Raw genomic sequence first — 22,418 nt, 5'->3', positions numbered from 1 at the left:
CTGGGAATTACAGACCCATCAGTCTTACGTCTGTGGTGAGCAAAATACGGGAAAGGATTCTGAGAGATAGGATTATAATTATTTAGAAAAGCATAGTTTGATTAAAGATAGTCTGCATGGCTTTGTGAGGGGCAGGTCGTGCCTCACAAGCCTCATTGAATTCTTTGAGGATGTGATGAGACACTTTGATGAAAGTCGGGCAGTGGATGTGGTGTATATGGATTTCAGTAAGGCATTTGATAAGGTTCCCCATGGTAGGCTCATTCAGAAAGTTAGGGGGCATGGGATACAGGGAAATCTGGCTGTCTGGATACAGAATTGGCTGGCCGAAAGAAGACAGCGAGTGGTAGTGGATGGAAAGTATTCCGCCTGGAGGTCGGTGACCAGTGGTGACCCGCAGGGATCTGTTCTGGGACCTCTGCTCTTTGTGGTTTTTTATAAATGACTTGGATGAGGAAGTGGAAGGGTGGGTTAGTAAGTTTGCCGATGACACGAAGGTTGGTGGAGTTGTCGATAGTGTTGAGGGCTGTTGCAGGTTACAACAGGACATTGACAGGATGCAGAGCTGGGCTGAGAAGTGACAGATGGAGTTCAACCTTGATAAATGTGAAGTGATTCAGTTTGGAAGGTCGAATTTGAATGTTGAATTCAGGGTTAAAGGCAGGATTCTTGGAAGTTTGGAGGAACAGAGGGATCTTGGGGTCCACGTACATAGATCCCTCAAAGTTGCCACCCAGGTTGATAGGGTTGTTAAGAAGGCGGATGGTGTGTTGGCTTTCATTAACAGGGGGATTGAGTTTAGGAGCCGTGAGGTTTTGCTGCAGCTTTATAAAACCCTGGTTAGACCACACATGTGTCCAGTTCTGGTCGCCTCATTATAGGAAGGCTGGGGATGCTTTGGAGAGGATGCAGAGGAGATTTGCCAGGATGCTGCCTGGACTGGAGGGCATGTCTTATGAAGAAAGGTTGAGGGAGCTAGGGCTTTTCTCACTGGAGTGAAGAAGGCAGAGAGGTGACTTGATAGAGGTGCACAAGGTGATGAGAGGCAGGGACAGAGTGGATAGCCAGAGACTTTTCCCCAGGGTGGAAATGGCTGTCACGAGGGGGACATGATTTTAAGGTGATTGGAGGAAGGTATAGGGGAGATGTCAGAGGTCGGTTCTTTACACAGAGAGTGGTGGGTGTGTGGAATGCACTGCCAGCAGAGGTGGTGGAGTCAGAGTCATTAGGGACATTTAAGCGACTCTTAGACAGGCACATGGACAGCAGTAAATTGAAGGGGTGTAGGTTAGGTTGATCTTAGATTAGGATAAATGGTCGGCACAACACCGTGGGCCGAAGGGCCTGTACTGCTGTACTGTTCTATGTTCTATGTTTGTTGCTAACTCGCCAATATTGGTACAGAGGTATTAGTTACTCAGGGTGAAAGAGTGAAATGATTAGTTACTCAATCTCTAGTAACCTCTAAAGATATTTCCTCTTTCTCTGGTAACCAGTAAAGAGTTATTTGTTACTCTGTGAAGTTAACTGGCGCAGTAATTGTACTGGGTGCCAAGTAACTGGGTTTCTATCCTTGGGAGATTAGTGAGGTCCGTTGCAGGGTTTCTGCGTTCTGCTGTTTGGTTTGGGCTTGTTTACTGCTCCAGTATTTTGCTCCTCACATCTGTGGTTGAGGAGTTGTGCTCACTGGGGTGGAATGTACTGACGGTATGGCATCAAAAACCATGAAGGAATATCAGGGTCCTCTGGGAAGCAGGAAAAACTGCCTGACAGCACAGACTCGAGGAAAACAGAACTCCCCCAACGGGGCTGGTCAGTATGTCTGTCGCTAACACTTTCTCTCTGTCTCTCTCTCTCTCTGTCTCTCTGCCTTCATGCTTATCTTTCTATACGTGATCCTGACGATTGCTCTCTGGCTGTTTAGATTAGATGTTTTTTTGGTGTTTCCCCCCCCCCCCCCTTGCTATTGAGCTGTGTGGTTTTGTGCAGTTTCGCACCAGAGGCACCAATCAGAAAAGAATGCAGTTATTGCACACATTCCCTTGCATTCCTGCAAGTCTTTTACAATCCTGTCACATCTCGGGGTCAAGGTGATTTCCTGGATAAGTTATAATCGCAAAGGGGGGGGGAAGGAATTTTTCCAGATGTTTCCCCTCTACTCCCCCCCCCCCCCTCCACCAAAGCAGAAAAGGTGAAGGGGAGGTTTAATGGACGTGTTCAAAACCATGAGGAGTTTTGCTGGAGGCTGGAGTACCTGGGGAGATGGAGGGCGGGATTCTGTGATCCTGAGGCTAAGTGTTGATCCCGTCGGAACACCGTCGCGTATCTCGACGGCGTCAACACGGCCTCAGGGTCAGCAATTCTGGCCCCTACAGGGGGCCAGCACGGCGCTGGAGCGGCCCACGCCGCTCCAGCTGCTGATCCCGGAATCAACTGGGCGCCGTGGGGTCCGTGCATGCGCAGTGGCCCCCTTCTCCGTGCCGGCCCCGACGCAACATGGCGCAGGGATACAGGGGCCGGCGCGGAAGAAAGGAGGTTCCCAGCCAGAGACGTCAGGCCGCATCGGAGGCCCCCCCCCCCCCCGGGGTCGGACCCCCCCCCCCCCCCCCCCCCACAGGCCGCCCCAGGACCATTCCATGCCGAGTTCCCGCCGGCTGAGAGCAGGTGTAAACGGCCCCGGCGGGACTCGGGTTTTGTACGACGGCCGCGGCCGAGAATCGGAGGGGGGGGGGGGGGGCGTGTAGAGCGGCCCCCGACCGGCGCCGCGCAAACCACACCGGCGCCAATGGCGCCGATTCTCCGCTCTGGGGAGAATCACGACCCGGCTTCGGGACGGCTTGCCGCGATTCGCGCGCCGGTCACGGGGATTCTCCGGCCCGACCCCGGGGTATCCCGCCCGGTGTTTCCCGTGGTGGGGGGGGGGGGGGGGGGGGGGAGGGCCGGTAACCAGTAGAGACAGCGACTGAAGAATTTACCAACCACTGTGCTGCCTCGCTGGTAAAGGGTAAAAGAACCAGAGGAGCAGAGGAGGACTTTTTGTTTTAACGCAGCGAGTTGTGATCTGGGAGGCGCTGTCTGATAGAGCGGTGGAAACAGATTCAGGAGGAAAAGGGAATTGCAGAAATATTTGAAAAGGAGGAATTCTGCTGGGCTCGGGGGGGGGGGGGGGGGGGGGAATAGCAGACGATTGAGACTAATTGGGTAACTCCTTCATGAACCAGCTCCAGGCATGATGGGACAAATGGCCCTTTTCTCTGCTTATTGCCCTCTGACTCCAATCAGCCTGGGATTGAACTGTGTCTTTTTTTGTCTCACCCAGGAGATCGGGTCATAGATGTTTACAGCATGGAGGCAGGCCCTTCGGCCCTATGACGCTTCACAACTCTACGCTGCAGGCTGGATAGATTGGCAGCTCTCCACGCCGCACGGAAGGAATTCTGCGTCTTTCAGACCCGATGTTAAAACAAAGCCTCGTCTGAAAGGGTGCGTGGTTTAAATTTGAAGAAGGGCAGGGGCTGTTCTTGCCAGTATCTCGGGCCAAACTGGGCCAAAGTTAATCCCTTCCCCAACATTGGGGCACCCCAGGTTAGATAACGGCCAATTAAGGACCTCTCTTACACCTTAATGAGCATCACAGTAGCATTGTGGTTAGCACACTGTGGCTTCACAGCTCTAGAGTCCCAGGTTCGATTCCCGGCTTGGGTCACTGTCTGTGCGAAGTCTGCACGTCCTCCCCGTGTCTGCGTGGGTTTCCTCCGGGTGCTCCGGTTTCCTCTCACAGTCCAAAGACGTGCGGGTTAGGTTGATTGGCCATGATAAATTGCCCTTAGTGCCCAAAATTGCCCTTAGTGTTGGGTGGTGTTACTGGGTTATGGGGATAGGGTGGAGGTGTGGGCTTGGGTAGGGTGCTCTTTCCAAGAGCTGGTGCGGATTCAATGGGCCGAATGGCCTCCTTCTAAACTGTAAATTCTATGATATCTATCTCCCTTATACAGTAGCAAACACAATGGCTACTGTGCACAGGGAGATCCCACAAACAGCAATGTGGAGTGACTCGAGGGTCTGTTTTCAGTGATGGTGTTTGAGGAATAAACATTGGCCCCAAGTTACCAGGAAAACTCCTCTGCTCCCCTTTGAATAGTGACCGTGGGATCTTTGACACTGGGGGAGGATGAGGGGGTGGGGGGGTCTCGCCTTAACATATTCCCTGAAAGGCAGCACCGTCAACACTGCAGCATTCTCACGCTGATGGGGTCCATTAATTTTTTTTTTAATAAAAAGCCCTGGTGGGGCAGTGGAACTGAAACGAAGCATCAAAGGAAGCTTAACTAGCTAAATCAAAATGACATTTCCGAGGGTGGATGATGCACCCTAGCCCCTGCGGGGCCCACCGGTCGCGGAATGTTACTCGTTCTGGGTGAGTGTGCTCAACACTCGATTTGGCTCTGTTTCGTTACTTAGCTTTGGAGTCGCCAGGTATCATTAAGATACTGCCACAAGTTTCAAGTTCAAGTTCAAAGCAATAAATCCATACACCAATTAGTAAGTTCAAACAAATGAGTTTATTATAATACAATTATAAACTACCCATGCACACGCTAAGATTACTAAACTATTCCTACCACTAAATAAACCAATACTTATCTTAAAAGGAACTGCCGGATCGGGGACAAGGCCTCTTGCTCTGCACTGGGTCCGCAGACTTCAGGTTGGTACAGGTTAAAAAGGGGTCAGGAGTGTCTATCTCTGGTAGCGATCGTTGTGAGACACTTACTTGCTGGCGGCTGCTGTCCGAACCTCTCCTCTCTCTCGGTCAAGGTCTTCTTCGGTAAAGGCTGGTCGAGAGGGCTGGTCAAGAGGGGAGGGCTGGTCAAGAAGAACGAACTGAGTTTGGGACCTGTCTTTTATAGGTCCTAGGGCTTCGCGCCCTTTTGGGCGGACCCTCTATCTGCTGGGGATCGATTGGGTCTCTTCCCAATCAATTTGTTTGAATCCCCCCAATACTGAGGCTGTCCCTCGGCTACTGGGCGGGCCTTCAGGTGCTTTGTCTTCAAACCCCGCTGGTGCCGGGGTGTCTGGCTTCCCATACAATGTTGCAGTTACTTCCCTATTTGTGTCCATTGTCCCTGGGATTGTTCCATTACTATGTTAACTATCCCGGAGATTGCCTCATTAGTATGCGGAATGTTCGTTTCGGTGCTGTCTGCTCTCTTAGCAGACAGAATACACATTAGCTTGGTGCAGCCTGCTTGTGCTGCAAACGTTGTCCATTTTACCCTGCAAGCTTTGCATTCCTCCATTTTGTATTGAGGGAATGGCCAACTTCGGTGGCTACAGGAACCGTGCTGCCAACACCGGATGCTCCGTCTCCAAGGCCGCCTGGCCATGAATGTAGCCTCGATCGAGGGGTAGGTTCCCGATTTATACATGTTCAAAGGCAAGCAGTGGCCATCACCTGTTTCCCTTCACCTTAACAATGTAACTGACTTTAGTATCCCAACAGTGCAGGAGGAGACCATTCGGCCCATTGAGTTTGCACCGGCCCTCCAAAAGAGCAGCCTGTAACCCCACCTAATCATTGGACACGAAGGGCTAATTGACCAATCTCCCTAACCCGCACGTGTTTGGACTGTGGGAGGAAACCGGAGCACCCGGAGGAAACCCACGCACACACGGGGAGGATGTGCAGACTCCGCACAGACAGTGACCCAAGCCGGGAATTGAACCCGGGACCCTGGAGCTGTGAGGCAGCAGTGCTAACCACTGTGCCACCGCGCAAACCTTAGAATGTAATTAGTAAAACGTTGACGTCCCTCAGCCTGGACTTTGTGCTCAGGGTTGTGAAGTGGGAATTGAACCCACAATCTTCTGACTGTGAAGCGAGAGTGAAACCATTGAGCCACGGCTAAAGGTCCACCTGGGGACCCTCACTGTGCCTCCTGTCTATGTCTGTCTATGTCTAGGGCTGTTTAGCACACTGGGCTAAATCGCTGGCTTTGAAAGCAGACCAAGGCAGGCCAGCAGCACAGGTTCAATTCCCTTAACAGCCTCCCCGAACAGGCGCTGGAATGTGGCGACTAGGGGCTTTTCACAGTAACTTCATTGAAGCCTACTCGTGACAATAAGCGATTTTCATTTCATTTTTCATTTTTCATTTCTATCTGGACGATGGGCCTGGGCAGGGATAGGATCGACAGTGATGCCCCCCGTGCTCAAATAGCCTGCCAAGAACCTCCAGGCCTGGGCTGGCACAGACGAAACGTCCACGTAGACATGTAGGTGCTACCAACAGCAGTGCCTCTACCTCACCTCCTGGAAACTTGAATTTAGGCACTTTTAGCCCAAAATAGCCCACTAAACGGGGAAAGAAAACCCACACCCTCCTCCAACACCACCACCACGAAAGGAACGTGCCAGGCAGCAGGAACCCGCTAAGCTGAAGAGATGGCAGAGGCAATAAGATCCGGGAGAGAACGACCGAGACGATGGCAAACACGAGTGGGGGGTGAGGTCCCGGCCACACCGGCCCCGGAAGGACCGTATTCCGGGCTACCTCCTGGTGAACGAAGGGAATTCCTAACTCAGGAGCTCCAAGCTCAAGGCTGCCATCAAACTGGAAATGGCGGTGACGGTAAAAGTGGAGGTAGCGGAGGCCGCCCTGCAAGCGGCGTTGGAAAAGACAAAATGGCGGCTAGAGACACAGGAGGCAACGACCAGAGGGCTGGAGAAGGCCGCAGGCCCACCAGAGCGATCGGATCACCTCACCGGAGGTGGAGATGGAGGTGGCGAGGTTGCTGGCGATGCAAGGGGCGCTAAGGGGGAAGGTCGAAGAAAATTGTCCACGGCGCCAGAACCGCCGCATCGTGGGCCTACCGGAGGGCACCGAGGGCAGGAACCCTACGGAGTACGCGGCCCAGCTGCTGGGAAAACTGGTTGGAAGGGATGGTATCACCAACACCCCAGAGGTGGACAGAGGCCTGCAGGTCACTCCGGCCAAAGCCCTGGGCCCGGGGAACAGCTGCAGGACATCACTGCAAAACTGCACCGGTACCAAGGCCGGGAAAGGACCCTAAACTGGGCGAGACAGACAACGGCCTGTAATTGGGGAGGGTCACTCGATCCGGCTGTGCCAGGAGATTGGCAGACCTGGCCAAGCGCCGGGCGGAATTTAACAACGCCAAGGCGGCCCTATAGAAGAGCGATGTGCCGTTTGGAATGCTGTACCCAGCCGGGCTCTGGGGGAGGGAATACTATTTCCTCACCGAGGAAATCAGCAATCAGCATGGGCTGGGAAAGCAACGGAACCGGCAGTGAGACAGACACCTTACCACATCGGTCAACAAAAATGTCGAGGCTGTTTTGCACAGGACTGAATAGTCTTCAAATCTGACGTTTAGTCTCAGAAAGGGGAGAGGGGGTAGAATTGGGGAAACAGACATCAGACGGTGGGGAGATTTAGATTGATCTCGGTGGGGATGGGGTGGGGCGTCACACTAGCTGGTGAGCTAGCACAAGGAACTATGGGTAAGGGGGCGGGGGGCGTGGCACATCCCCCGGTAGGGAGAGGGTGCCTGGTGACGGGTGGGGGGGGGGGGGGGGGGGAGGGGGGGTGGGAGAATACTCTAGATGAAAGGGAAAGTAGGGAGTGAAGACAGAGGTAGAAAAGCTAGAGGGGAGACATACTGGGGCATGGGGGGGAGGGGAGGGGGAGGCAGACCCAGGGGGAAAGCCGAGAGACAGTAGGGGTGAACGGGGGGGGGGGGGGGGGGGGGGCACTAGGCTGGCTACGGCAGGCCGCACATGGCAACACGAAACACAAAGGCACCGCAAACAGCCACATTGGGCTGGCACCATGGCTCAAACCGAACACAGTGATCAGGAATTACCTAATTAGTGGGGTCCAAACTGAAGAACCGCCCTAAGAGAGCGCAAAACCCCCCAAGGATAAAGAGAGAGAGAGACCACCATGTGTTCGGCCTCTCTTGGACCTGGTGCTCCAGCAACGTCCATCTCCAATCGCAGCACCGCTAGAAGCAAGTTCAACGGCCGCTACCAGATGGATGAGCCCAGCTGAGCAGCCGTTACTTCTCCAGACCCGATAAACCCAGATTCGAACAGCGGCCACTGTTCCTCTGATCTAAGCCGGGTGCCTGAAGTTAAGTACAGGTTGTCATAGTTGATAGGTGAAGTTTCATTAGTAGTGTGTATGTTGCATGATAATTGTGTGTGTAAATAAAGTATCATTGATCTTGAACTAACTAACTGGTGTTTTGCTCTTTGATCGATACCCGGTTGAACCTTGTGATGGTATCATTGATACCTGGCGACTCTGAGCAATATAATATCGATATCCAAAGAAAGAAGGGCAGCCTTATTGATTGTAATATTTACAGTAGGTAAAAAAAGGCAACACAGGCAAGTATGGTTGATCCCACAGGAGGGCGGCGGGCAGAAATATCGAACATCGGGCGCCTGTTGAACGTGATAATGACCCCATCCGGGGAGAGAATCCTTGGTCACCGAAAAGCCCTTCGACAGAGTTGAATGGAAGTACCTCAGAGAGGTACTGGAGTGGTTTGGATTCAGGTCAGGGTTCACTGCTTCACTACTGTACGGAGCTCTCACGGTGAGCGTGCGGACAAACATCACCAGCTCTGAATACTTCAGGCTGCACAGAGGCACAAGGCTGGGATGCCCGCTTTCCCCGCTGCTGTTCTTTTTTATCTGTGGATTCTGCCGCAGGGTACCGGGGAACAACCTGGAGGCCATCATTGTGGTTTGACAGTTGTGGAATTGTGGGTAATGCTCTTTCCAGCGTTGACGGACATCTCAGAGAAGAACAAAGTGGAATTTGTCCACTTGGCCTCCGTCCATAGGTGGCGCTGGTGGCTTCGGGAAGCTCTGCTTGTCCTGAGGCTCAGCATCTTACCTGTTGGATCACTTGGGCTTTCTCTTCCCACCACTTGTCCTTTACCTTCTGTGCCTCTCTTAAGGGGGTCAGCCGTGTGCTGTTGGAACGCTGGGCCCTTGCCCTGTGACCTCGGGGTCGTTCTGCCGGTCGTCCACGACTGTTCCAGTTCTGAAGGAGAATCGCACGGGGCTCAAAACGTTAACTCTGCTTCTCTCTCCACAGGGGCAGCCAGGACCTGCTGTGTTTTTTCCCCCAGAACTTTCTGTTTTTATTATGTATGAATGCTGCTCGGTTTTTTTTTGTTCCACATGTTTCGGCATCGCTTGAATCGAACCAGTCCGGGTGACATTGATGTTCAGATCCAATGGTCTGGACAGGAGTCTAGCACAGCGACTTTGTTGACCCCATTGTTCTGGAATTGAGCTGAAGGTGTGAAGATTGACCTGATCGGTTGTGAACTGAACTTTGTCTCTCTAGCTGGACTGCTTTCGGGCTGAGATATTGATCTTCCCCCTTTTGAATATACAAACATAGGGGCAGCACGGCGGCGCAGTGGTTAGCACTGCGGCCTCACGGCGCCGAGGTCCCAGGTTCGATCCCGGCTCTGGGTCACTGTCCGTGTGGAGTTTGCACATTCTCCCCGTGTCTGCGAGGATTTCGCCCCCACAACCCAAAGATGTGCAGGTTAGGTGGATTGGCCACGCTAAATTGCCCCTTAATTGGAAAAAATGAATTGGGTACTCTAAACTTTAAAAAAAAACCCAAATATACGACTTAGGAGCAGGAGTAGGCCACTCGGCCCCTCGAGCCTGCCCCGCCATTCAATAAGATCATGGTGGATCTGATTATAACCTCAGCCCAACATTCCTGCCCTCCCCCCCACTGATAACCTTTCACCCCTGTGTTAATCAAGGATCTGTCAAGCTCTGCCCTAAAAACATTCACAGACTCTGCTTCCACTGTCGAAGGTAGAACGTTGCAGAGACTCACCACCCTCTGAGAGAGAGAACTCTCACCCTCTCCGTCTGAAACAGGCAAACCCTTATTTTTAAACAGTGACTCCTTGGATTAGATGTTAAGGGGACGGGGGGGTTGGGAGAGGGGGCTGGGGCTCTGGTCGTTGAGGAAATGGGGAGGAGTCCCCTTGCTCTGAGATCAAAGGATGTTCCTTGAGACACAACTGACACTCATGACAATGTTGTTGCCCACACCTGCTGCAGCTGTAAACTCATGATGTGGAGATGCCGGCGTTGGACTGGGGTGAGCACAGTAAGAAGTCTGACAACACCAGGTTAAAGTCCAACAGGTTTGATTCAAACACGAGCTTTCGGAGCGCAGCTGAGCCATTCACCTGAGGAAGGAGCTGCGCTCCGAAAGCTCGTGTTTGAATCAAACCTGTTGGACTTTAACCTGGTGTTGTAAGACTTCTTACTGTGCTGTAAACTCAGACTGCAATGTCCTCATCTGCCCATTGGTGGTGCTGTAGCACCGTTACTGGAGGGAGGGTACAATTACAGAACAACAACTTACCGAGGCCGGTCCCATTTTAAATCTAGACACTGCAATCTGCATTGAAAGTTGCTGAAGAGAGAGACATGTTGCCGAAGCATTTTGTCTTTCATTCATCAGGACAAATACAAGAATGCCAAATTTCAAATAATCACAGCGATTTATACTACTGGAGTAAAGGATGCGGGTTGGTTGATAGTCAACTCTGAGTGGCTGAGACATTGCCCTGAAGAAAACAAAAGGGAGACTGGAGGCTCTCTTCTTGGGTAAGTCAAAACGATGCGAGGCTTGAACATATTCCTGTTGTTGGCAGAAAACGTATGAATCTATGATGCTTCTGACAAGCTAAGTGACCTCAACTGATTATCTGAAATGAGAGAATCATAGAAAGCACAGAAAGAGGCCATTTGGCCCATCGTGTCTGTGGGTTGTTAGTGTAGCGGAGCGCACTCAGGATTGTTCACTGAGTGCGGCACATCCGTGGAATCACAGTTAAGAGTAGACATTTTGGGTTTTCCAAGTGTGGGCTTGATGTACCATCAATGACCACGAGACGAAACGGTGAAACTATTGAGGCTTTATTGCACTAGATGTTGCGCCTCCTGCAACTGGAATCAGACAGGAAGCAGCGCAGGAGAGCACACACTTTTATACTCCGCCTGCTGGGAGGAGCCAGCAGACTGGGATTTACTGTGTTAACTGTAGTACAGTGGCAATACCGTAATACACGTAGTGTGTTACCAGTGGTGTTTACCACAGGGCTTCTACAGCCTATGTCGGAACTATTAAAATGAAGACTGGGGGCATCACGGTGGCACAGTGGTTAGCATTGCTGCCTACGGCGCTGAGGACCCGGGTTCGAATCCCGGCCCTGTGGAGTTTGCACATTCTCCCCGTGTCTGCATGGGTTTCGCCCCCACAACCCAAAAGTTGTGCAAGTTAGGTAAATTGGCCACGCTAAATTGCCCCTAAATTGGAAAAAATAATTGGGTACTCTAAATAAAAAAAATAAAAATATGAAGACTGAAATTCACGTGTGTCTCTGATCCAACTAACCCCCTCTCCTGTCCCCCATAAACCCATTTCACCCCCCAGACTAGGTTTGGTTTCATTCCCCTGGTACAGAGAATGAATGGTTCCTCTGTACCTCTTTCAGTTTACAGCAGATGGTTACTTTTGGTGATGCCTTTAATGCTTTCTCTTGACTGGACTCCACAAAACAGCATTCACATTGAAACATGCGACTTGCCAGTGTAACTGCTCAAAGAATGTTTCCTGCAGGTGGAACACACGGTCACAGTCTCACGACAAGGGGTTGGCCACTGGGGACGGAGTTAAGGAGCAATTTCTTCATTCAAAGGGGTTGTGGACTTTTATGGCTCCCTGCCCTGGAGAACTGGGGATGTCCCATTGTTGAATATAGTGATAGATCTTTGGACTCAAAGGGGGTTAAGGGGATAATGTGGAAAAATGGGTAGAGGAAGAATATGGGCCACGATCTTATTAAATGGCAGAGTCTCAAGGGGCTTAATAAGACCATGGACCATAAGACACAGAAGCAGGATTAGGCCATTCGGCCCATCGAGTCTGTTCCGCCATTCAATCATGGCTGATATTTTTCTCATCCCCATTCTCCTGCCTTCTCGCCATAACCCCTGATCCCCTTATTGATCAACAACCTATCCGTCTCTGTCTTAAAGACACTCAGTGATTTGGCCTCCACAGCCTTCTGCGGCAAAGAGTTCCACAGATTCACCACCCTCTGGCTGAAGAAATTCCTCCTCATCTCTGTTTCAAACAGTCCCTTCAGTCTGAGGCTGTGTCCCCTCGGGTTCAAGTTTTCCCTGTAAGTGGAAACCTCCTCTCCACGTCCACTCTACCCAGGCCTCCCTGTAGTCTGTACGTTTCAATGAGATGAGATAATCGCCTGCTCCTATTATGTTCACAGGTCCACAGCATGGAGGGAGGCCATTCAGCCCATTGTGTCAGTGTCAGTTCTCCAAAAAGGTTAAGTGGGGGTTACGGGGATAGGATAGATACGTGGGCTTGTATAGGCTGCTCTTTGAAAGGGCCGGTGCACACTCGATGGGCCGAATAGCCTCCTTCTGCACTGTAAATTCTATGATTCTACCACCCAGGAGAAAGCAGCCTCCATCACCGATGAACAGTGGCAGCCGTGTGCACCATCTACAAGATGCACTGCAGCAACTCACCACAACCACTACCATCTAGAAGGACAAGAGCAGCAGATACCTGGGAACACCACCACCTGGAGGTTCCCCTCCAAGTCACTCCCCACCCTGACTGGGAAATATATCGGCCGTTCCTTCACTGTCGCTGGGGCAACATCCTGGAACTCCCTCCCTAACAGCACAGTGGGTGTACCTACACCGCAGGGACTGCAGCAGCTTATCACCAACCTCTCAAGGGCAGTAAAGGGAAATGGTGACATGAAAATCGCTTATTGTCACAAGTAGGCTGCAAATGAAGTTGCTGTGAAAAGCCCCTAGTCGCCACATTCCGGCGCCTGTGCGGGGAGGCTGGTACGGGAATCGAACCGTGCTGCTGGCCTGCATTGGTCTGCTTTAAAAACCAGCGATTTAGCCCAGTGTGCTAAACCAGCCAAATCCCGTGGCAGATAATAAAATTTGAAATCAATAAAATTCTGGAATTGAAAGTCTAATGATGACCATGAAGCCATTGTCGATTGCGGTAGAACCCCATCTGGTTCACTAATGCCCTTTAGCGAAGGAAATCTGCCGTCCATTACCCGGTCTGGCCTATATGTGACTCCAAACCCACGGCAATGTGGTTGGCTCTTAACCATCCCTGAAATGGCCGAGCGAAACACTCAGTTCAAGGGGCAATTAGGGATGGGCAATAAATGCAGGCCCAGCGACGCCTGCATGCTGCGCTAAATTGAAAAGATAAAACTTCTCCAATCTGTCAAAGTAAAAGAACAATGTTCTCAATATATACTTCTCATGTCCCTATCCTCTCCTAAAAGTGCTGCCGCTCAATGAAACATGGCCACCTGGAAGTCAACTGCTGGAGAGATACCCATGCGACACACACAGTGCTGGGGGAGTGCCACACTGTCAGAGGGTCAGTACTGAGGGAGTGCTGCACTGTCAGAGGGTCAGTACTGAGGGAGTGCTGCACTGTCAGAGGGTCAGTACTGAGGGAGTGCCGCACTGTCAGAGGGTCAGTACTGAGGGAGTGCTGCACTGTCAGAGGGTCAGTACTGAGGGAGTGCCACACTGTCAGAGGGTCAGTACTGAGGGAGTGCTGCACTGTCAGAGGGTCAGTACTGAGGGAGTGCTGCACTGTCAGAGGGTCAGTACTGAGGGAGTGCCGCACTGTCAGAGGGTCAGTACAGAGGGAGTGCCGCACTGTCAGAGGGTCAGTACTGAGGGAGTGCTGCACTGTCAGAGGGTCAGTACTGAGGGAGAGCTGCACTGTCAGAGGGTCAGTACAGAGGGAGTGCTGCACTGTCAGAGGGTCAGTACTGAGGGAGTGCTGCACTGTCAGAGGGTCAGTACTGAGGGAGTGCCGCACTGTCAGAGGGTCAGTACTGAGGGCATGCTGCACTGTCAGAGGGTCAGTACTGAGGGAGTGCTGCACTGTCAGAGGGTCAGCACTGAGGGAGTGCTGCACTGTCAGAGGGTCAGTACTGAGGGAGTGCCGCACTGTCAGAGGGTCAGTACTGAGGGCATGCTGCACTGTCAGAGGGTCAGTACTGAGGGAGTGCTGCACTGTCAGAGGGTCAGCACTGAGGGAGTGCTGCACTGTCAGAGGGTCAGTACTGAGGGCATGCTGCACTGTCAGAGGGTCAGTACTGAGGGAGTGCCGCACTGTCAGAGGGTCAGTACTGAGGGAGTGCCGCACTGTCAGAGGGTCAGTACTGAGGGAGTGCCGCACTGTCAGAGGGTCAGTACTGAGGGAGTGCCGCACTGTCAGAGGGTCAGTACTGAGGGAGTGCTGCACTGTCAGAGGGTCAGCACTGAGGGAGCGCTGCACTGTCAGAGGGTCAGTACTGAGGGAGCGCCGCACTGTCAGAGGGTCAGTACCGCGGGAGTGCTGCACTGTCAGAGGATCAGTACTGAGGGAGCGCTGCACTGTCAGAGGGTCAGTACTGCGGGAGTGCTGCACTGTCAGAGGATCAGTACTGAGGGAGTGCTGCACTGTCAGAGGGTCAGTACTGAGGGAGCACCGCACTGTCAGAGGGTCAGTACCGAGGGAGTGCTGCACTGTCAAAGGGCCAGTACTGAGGGAGTGCTGCACTGTCAGAGGGTCAATACTGAGGGAGTGCCGCACTGTCAGAGGGTCAGTACTGAGGGAGTGCCGCACTGTCAGAGGGTTAGTACTGAGGGAATGCTACACTGTCAGAGGGTCAGTACTGAGGGAGTGCCGCACTGTCAGAGGGTCAGTACTGAGGGAGTGCTGCACTGTCAGAGGGTCAGTACTGAGGGAGTGCTGCACTGTCAGAGGGTCAGTACTGAGGGAGTGCCGCACTGTCAGAGGGTCAGTACTGAGGGCATGCTGCACTGTCAGAGGGTCAGTACTGAGGGAGTGCTGCACTGTCAGAGGGTCAGCACTGAGGGAGTGCTGCACTGTCAGAGGGTCAGTACTGAGGGCATGCTGCACTGTCAGAGGGTCAGTACTGAGGGAGTGCCGCACTGTCAGAGGGTCAGTACTGAGGGAGTGCCGCACTGTCAGAGGGTCAGTACTGAGGGAGTGCCGCACTGTCAGAGGGTCAGTACTGAGGGAGTGCCGCACTGTCAGAGGGTCAGTACTGAGGGAGTGCTGCACTGTCAGAGGGTCAGTACTGAGGGAGCGCCGCACTGTTAGAGGGTCAGTACCGCGGGAGTGCTGCACTGTCAGAGGATCAGTACTGAGGGAGCGCTGCACTGTCAGAGGGTCAGTACTGCGGGAGTGCTGCACTGTCAGAGGATCAGTACTGAGGGAGCGCTGCACTGTCAGAGGGTCAGTACTGAGGGAGCACCGCACTGTCAGAGGGTCAGTACCGAGGGAGTGCTGCACTGTCAAAGGGCCAGTACTGAGGGAGTGCTGCACTGTCAGAGGGTCAATACTGAGGGAGTGCCGCACTGTCAGAGGGTCAGTACTGAGGGAGTGCCGCACTGTCAGAGGGTTAGTACTGAGGGAATGCTACACTGTCAGAGGGTCAGTACTGAGGGAGTGCCGCACTGTCAGAGGGTCAGTACTGAGGGAGTGCCGCACGGTCAGAGGGTCAGTACTGAGGGAGTGCCGCACTGTCAGAGGGTCAGTACTGAGGGAACGCCGTACTGTCAGAGGGTCAGTACTGAGGGAGTGCGGCACTGTCAGAGGGTCAGTACTGAGGTAGTGCTGCACTATCAGAGGGTCAGTACTGAGGGAGTGTCGCACTGTCAGAGGGTCAGTACTGAGGGAGTGCCGCACTGTCAGAGGGTCAGTAATGAGGGAGTGCCGCACTGTCAGAGGGTCAGTACTGAGGGAGTGCTGCACTGTCAGAGGGTCAGTACTGAGGGAATGCTGCACTTTCAGAGGGTCAGTACTGAGGGAGTGCCGCACTGTCAGAGGGTCAGTACTGAGGGAGTGCTGCACTGTCAGAGGGTCAGTACTGAGGGAGTGCCCCACTGTCAGAGGGTCAGTACTGAGGGAGTGCTGCACTGTCAGAGGGTCAGTACTGAGGGAGTGCCGCACTGTCAGAGGGTCAGTACTGAGGGAGTGCTGCACTGTCAGAGGGTCAGTACTGAGGGAGTGCGGCACTGTCAGAGGGTCAGTACTGAGGTAGTGCTGCACTATCAGAGGGTCAGTACTGAGGGAGTGCCGCACTGTCTCGAAGTCAGTACTGAGGGAGTGCTGCACTGTCAGAGGGTCAGTACTGAGGGAGTGCTGCACTGTCAGAGGGTCAGTACTGAGGGAGCGCCGTGCTGTCAGAGGGTCAGTGCTGAGGGAGTGCCGCACTGTCTCGAAGTCAGTACTGAGGGAGTGCTGCACTGTCAGAGGGTCAGTACTGAGGGAGTGCCGCACTGTCAGAGGGTCAGTACTGAGGGAGTGCTGCACTGTCAGAGTGTCAGTACTGAGGGAGTGCTGCACTGTCAGAGGGTCAGTACTGAGGGAGTGCAGCACTGTTGAATCTTCCGCGTTTAAATGTGATGTGAATCCTGAGCCCATCTGCCCGCTGTGGTGTCTATAAATTATCCCTTGGCTACTATATTAGAGTAGAGAAGATGAGCTTCCCCCTGTATCCTGACCAGCAGTTACCTCTGAACTCACATCGCTGATAGGTATGCTGTTCATAATCACCTTGCTGTGTGTCAGATCTTGGTTTGTAATCATTGGCTGATCTGTTACAACAGTGAGTACACCTTAGCTGTGACAAAAGAGTGAAAATATAAATTCCTCTGTTGATATGTATAATGGGAACTCAATGTTGATTTGTCACATGCAGTGGTCCAGTCAGTGTTGGTGCTACACTGCCTTGACTGGTGGGAGGCTGCAATTGCAGGTTATAAAATTCACCTCCTTGTTTTCAAATCCCTCCATTGCCCCTCCCCTCTCTCTGCCTGTCAGCTCCTTTCTGCACTCCTGGGATTCTGCCCTCTTCTGCACCCCCGCTTCCATCGCAGCAGCATTGCTCTGTGCCCTCAGCTGCCATGTTCCTGAGCTCTGGCATTCCCTGCCTTCCTGACCCCTCCTTCGAAGCTTCTCTTAAACCTACTCTTTGGACTCTATTTACGGTCAGCTGACCCAATATCGCCTGACGTTGGCTTGCCGCCAAAACTGCGATGTTTTTAACAATGTTTTTTTTAAATAAATTTAGAGCACCCAATTCATTTTTTTTCCAATTAAGGGGCAATTTAGCCTGGCCAATCCACTACCCTGCACATCTTTGGGTTGTGGGGGCGAGACCCACGCAGACACGGGGAGGTTTTTAAACAATGTTAACGGTGCTAACTGAATGCAGGTTATTGTTGTCATTAACTCCGATCGTGCATGATTATCCCCATCGACAGTAGCGGGAATCCTGGTATTATCCCTTCCCCTAGCCGGTATGGGAAGACGGAGATCCGTTCCCTCAGCACAGCCGCGGGATTGAACCCGGGGAGGGGGGAGGGGGGGGGGGGGGGGGGGTCTCCGCCGCTCTCCTTGTTTCCCTCGTCAGCCTCGCTCCCTCCCACCCGAAACATACCCACAGTTCTCCTCCAATCGTTTGATGTTTGTCTACACATAACCGCCTCTGTTTCACAATTAATTGCTGTGTGTTTAGCTGTTTGATCGGTGGGGCTTTAAGGGACCATGTGCCAGCCAATCAGCATGCCACAGATTAGAAGTTAGGGAGCGTGGCTAAATGCTAGACAAAACAAACAGCCAGAACGGGAAGGGAATGGTGAGGGTGGGAATGGAATCTGATTTTCTAATTGTGATGTTGGGATCAGATTCCCAATCTGGGGCTGAGAGTTATCAGTGTGTTTATCAGGTGTAATGCACAGCTTTGACAAAGAGGCATCGGACTCGAAACGTTAGCTCTTTTCTCTCCCTACAGACGCTGCCAGACTTTCTTAGATTTTCCAGCATTTTCCCTTTCGTAAGTCACAGCTCAGTGGTTAGCACTGCTGCCTCACCGTGCCGAGGAGCCGGGTTCGATCCCAGCTCCGGCTCACTGTCGAGTGTGGAGTTTTGCACATTCTCCCCATGTCTGCGTGGGTCTCACCCCCACAACCCAAAAACATGTGCAGTGTCGGTGGATTGGCCACGCTAAATTGCCCCTTAAGACCATAAGACACAGGAGCAGAATTAGGCCACTCGGCCCATCGAGTCTGCTCCGCCATTCAATCATGGCTGATATTTTCTCATCCCCATTCTCCTGCCTTCTCCCCATAGCCCCTGCTCCCCTTATTCATCAAGAACCTATCTATCTCTGTCTGAAAGACACTCAGTGATTTGGCCTCCACAGCCTTCTGCGGCAAAGAGTTCCACAGATTCACCACCCTCTGGCTGAAGAAATTCCTCCTCTTCTCTGTTTTGATGTGGAGATGCCGGCGTTGGACTGGGGTGAGCAAAGTAAGAAGTCTTACAACACCAGGTTAAAGTCCAACAGGTTTGTTTCAAACACGAGCTTTCAGAGCGCAGCTCCTTCAGGAGCTGCGCTCCGAAAGCTTGTGTTTGAAACAAACCTGTTGGACTTTAACCTGGTGTTGTAAGACTTCTTACTGTTCTCTGTCTTAAAGGATCGTCCCTTTAGTCTGAGGCTGTGTCCTCTGGTTCTAGTTTCTCCGACAAGTGGAAACATCCTCTCCATGTCCACTCTATCCAGGCCTCGCAGTATCCTGTAAGTTTCACCCCCCTCATCCTTCTAAACTCCAACGGGTACAGACCCAGAGTCCTCAACCGTTAATTGGGGAACAAAAGAATTGGGTACTCGAAATTTAGATCAAAGAAAAGACCTGGCCAATCACTCTGCTTCTGAATCTCCTGGTCCAGACTGTTCAACTCAAACGTTCAGACAGAAACTTGGGGAGCTGCAGGAGGTGCTGTCCCTCGGATCCGACATTGAACCACCTGTCCTCTCAGGTGGGTGCATTTCGGGAAGAACAAGGGCATTTCCCCTTGGCAATCTGACCAATTATTTATCTGTGTATAGGAGTTGCCAAACCTCCAGGAATGGGCCTGGGGTCTCCAGGAATTGTCGCTCAGTCTCCAGGGCAGCACGGTAGCTCTGTGGTCAGCACAGTTGCTTCACAGCTCCAGGGTCCCAGGTTCGATTCCCCATTGGGTCACTGTCTGTGCAGAGTCTGCACGTCCCCCGTCCCCCCCCCCCCGCCCTGTCTGCGTGGGTTTCCTCCGGGTGCTCCGGTTTCCTCCCGCAGTCCAAAGATGTGCAGGTTAGGTGGATTGGCCACGCTAAATTGCCCCTTAGTGTCCAAAAAGGTTAGGTGTGGTTACGGGAATGGGGTTGAGGCCTGGGCTTAAGTGGGATGTGGGGCAGCACGGTGGCACAGTGGTTAGCACTGGGACTGCGGCGCTGAGGACCCGGGTTCGAATCCCGGCTCTGGGTCACTGTCCGTGTGGAGTTTGTGCATTCTCCCCGTGTCTGCGTGGGTTTCACCCCCACAAGCCAAAGATGTGCTGAGTGGGTGGATTGGCCAATCCACGTTTTGTAGCAATTGGCCACGCTAAGTTGCCCCTTAATTTAAAAAAATAAATAATTGGGTTCTCTAAATTTGAAAAAAGAAGCACCGTTAAAAAAAAGTGGGATGCTCTTTCCAAGAGCCGGTGCCGAAGGGCCTGTTCCTGTGCTGTAATTTTCTTTGTCCTTTGTCTTTGTTCGACAAATGTTTGTGGCTTTTCCTTTCCCTGCAGTCTTTTCTCTTTGATGAACTCGCTCCCGTTCTTTTCACTCATTATCTTGTCTGGTTGACCAAGTAAACTCGGTGAAGGGAAGGGGAGGGAACCAGGGGCCTTCAGCGAATGCTGGGACCAACAATCTATCTCCTTAACAAATGAACAATTGGGTGAATTACAGAGGAGCAGAGAAACAAGGAAAGGAGAAGGCTGGATTAAAACAAAAAGACAAATTCGCAGGATTGTTGTAGTTCAGAAGGAGGCCATTCGGTCCATCACATGTGGCACGGTAGCACAGCGGTTAGCACTGTCGCTTCACAGTGCCAGGGTCCCAGGTCCGATTCCTGGCTCAGATCACTGTCTGTGCGGAGTCTGCACGTTCTCCCCGTGTCTGCGTGGGTTTCCTCCGGGTGCTCCGGTTTCCTCCCACAGTCCAAAGATGTGCAGGTTAGATGGATTGCCCATGATAAATTGCCCCTTAGTGTCCAGGGATGTGTAGTTAGATTAAGGGGTTATAGGAATAGGGTGGGGAAGTGGGCTTGGGTGGAGTGTTCTTTCTGAGGGTCGGTGCAGACTCGATGGGCCGAATGGCCTCCTTCTGCACTGTAGGGATTCTACCGTGTAGGAAACCCACGCAGGTTCGGAGAGAACGTGCAAACGCCAGACAGTCACCTGAGGTGGGATTTGAACCCGGGTCCCTGGTGCTGTGAGGCAGCAGTGCTAACCACTGAGCACCTGTAGGAATCAGATTAAATTGTTCCGTTTCAGGGCTGCGGAGATCAATTGATGTTGCATTCAGAGGGTTTGCCAGGCTAATAACATAATCTAATAATCTCTATTAGTGTCACAAGAAGGCTCACCATTAATGTTGCAATGAAGGATTGGACGGGTTGTCTTATATAGAAAGGCTGCGTAGACCACGTTTGTATTCACTGGAGGTTTAGAAAAGTCAGAAACAACTTGATCGAAACACATAAGATTTTGGATTTGGATTTGAATTATTGTCACTCGTACCAAGGTAGTGGAAAGTATTATTCTGCGTACAGTTCAAATAGATAATTCCATATATGAAAAAACATAGGGCATACGATAAATACCAAATGTAAATACACAGACACAGACATCGGGTGAAGCATACGGAGTGTAGTGCTACTCAGTAGAGACGATGTGTGGAGAGATCAGTCCATAAGAGGGTCATGATGTGGAGATGCTGGCGTTGGACTGGGGGGAGCACAGTAAGAAGTCTTACAACACCAGGTTAAAGTCCAACAGGTTAGTTTCAAACACGAACTTTCGGAGCGCAGCTCCTTCCTCAGGTGAATTCAGAGTCATTCAGTAGTCTGGTAACGGCGGGGAAGAAGCTGTTTTTGAACCTGAGGGCTATTGACAGTGAGGATGCAGAGGAGATATTTCCTCTTGAGGGAGAATGTAGAACCGAGGGTCATTGCTTTAAAAAAAAAGGCCGTCGCCTGTTTAAGATGGGGATGAGGAGAAATTGGTTCTCTCTGAGGGACGCGAGTCTCTGGAATTTTCTTCCTCAAATGACAGTGGAAGCAGAGTGGGTGAATATTTCTAGGGCCGAGCTGGATAGGTCCTTGATCAACAAGGGGGTGAAAGGTTAGCGGGGCTGGGCAGGACTGTGGGGTTGAAATCACAATCAGACCAGCCATGATCTTACTGAATGGCGGAGCAGGCTTGAGGGGCCGAGTGGCCTACTCCTGTTCCTAGTTCATATATCCGTATGTAAGTCAATACCATAGTGTTTATCCTGAACACTAGCTTTCTACAGCCACCTTAATGGGCAATTCATAGGCATAGACAGCAGGTTGTTAAACAGTGGTTAGCACTGCGGTCTCACGGCACCGGGGTCCCAGGTTCGATCCCGGCTCTGGGTCACTGTCCGTGTGGAGTTTGCACATTCTCCCCGTGTCTGCGTGGGTTTCGCCCCCACAACCCAAAGATGTGCAGGGTAGGTGGATTGGCCATGCTAAAGTGCCCCTTCATTGGGAATAATGAATTGGGTACGCTAAATTTATTTTTTAAAAGTGATGGGGAAGTGGGGAGCAAGATTAAAGGCAGAGCAATTTTCTAGACACTCACAAGTTATCATGTATCTTTTCAGCCCCTGCAGATGCTGGAAAACCTGTGGGTTAATGTCAGCATGTGCTGTTCAGTCATAATTCAACACGATTTAGGCTCCAGTGCCGTGAGTTACATTGAGCTTCAGTCACCTTACTTTGAGGAAGAATGTCAAGGCCAGAGAGGCGGTGCGTAAAAAAGGCACCCAGATGATTACTGAGCTCAGAGACATCGGTTAGGGGAGAGCTAAAGAACAGAGAAACTGAATGCATTCGGAGAAGAGCAATGAGGACAGGAACATGCCAAACCCACGCAGACACGGGGAGAATGTGCAAACTCCACACGGTCAGTGACCCAGAGCCGGGATCGAACCTGGGACCTCGGCGCCGTGAGGCAGCAGGGCTAACCCACTGCGTCACCGTGCTGCCCCCGAGCTAAAACATTAACGCTGTTTCTCTCTCCACTAATGCTGTCCGCCCTGCTGATTATTAACAGTGTTTTCTGCTTGTATTTTAGATTTGCAACATTTGCAAGTTGGGAGACCTGTTCATTGACGGGAGGTTTGCGAGCC

General features: G+C 52.0%; 1 long non-coding RNA gene across 1 annotated transcript; it reads left to right on the top strand.

The window, feature by feature from the left end:
* The first annotated feature begins 1,585 nt into the window (after positions 1-1,585).
* LOC119962464 lies at positions 1,586-22,403 on the top strand. The gene is made up of 4 exons (XR_005459884.1): positions 1,586-1,812; positions 3,320-3,483; positions 10,541-10,686; positions 22,364-22,403. It is a non-coding gene; the product is annotated as an uncharacterized LOC119962464 (long non-coding RNA).
* The last annotated feature ends 15 nt before the right edge of the window (positions 22,404-22,418 follow it).

The sequence above is a fragment of the Scyliorhinus canicula genome, chromosome 2 (assembly GCF_902713615.1).
Source record: "Scyliorhinus canicula chromosome 2, sScyCan1.1, whole genome shotgun sequence".
In the NCBI taxonomy this organism is placed as follows: Eukaryota; Metazoa; Chordata; class Chondrichthyes; order Carcharhiniformes; family Scyliorhinidae; genus Scyliorhinus; species Scyliorhinus canicula.
Note: the sequence above shows the minus strand (reverse complement) of the source record. Positions and strands in the feature narration are given on the sequence as shown.